The 362-nt window shown below is 32.9% G+C and overlaps 1 protein-coding gene across 1 annotated transcript in view; it reads left to right on the forward strand.

Annotated features, from left to right (window-relative positions):
- Positions 1-362, forward strand: part of LOC119581915 (mini-chromosome maintenance complex-binding protein-like) — a 10,751-nt gene that overhangs the window by 1,636 nt on the left and 8,753 nt on the right. The window lies entirely within an intron of this gene.

The raw sequence follows: 362 nt of genomic DNA on the forward strand, positions 1-362 counted from the left end.
TAGAGATCAAAAATTAAGAACAACTTATGACATATTAATGATTGAATAGAGAATACTAGGCTTTTTTCACCATATGTAGCTGTATTTTGAGAAATGTCAGCCTCAAGTGATAGTCACAATACCTCAGATGAATATATTGAAGTAATAATGGTTCTGTCAAGGAGGATATAATGGTTCCTAATACATTCTCCTTGACCACTTGATTCAAAAATAAGAAAAATTAATCAGTGATAGCTATGAGTGGATGAGTGAAGAGAACTTTTCAGACAAGTGATCCAGAACACCTAGGAATTCCAAAATTGGAATATGAGTGCCAAGTATGGAATCCAAATTTCACACACACACACAAATATGTGTGTATT

Source organism: Penaeus monodon, chromosome 15 (genome assembly GCF_015228065.2).
Source record: "Penaeus monodon isolate SGIC_2016 chromosome 15, NSTDA_Pmon_1, whole genome shotgun sequence".
Classification (NCBI taxonomy): Eukaryota; Metazoa; Arthropoda; class Malacostraca; order Decapoda; family Penaeidae; genus Penaeus; species Penaeus monodon.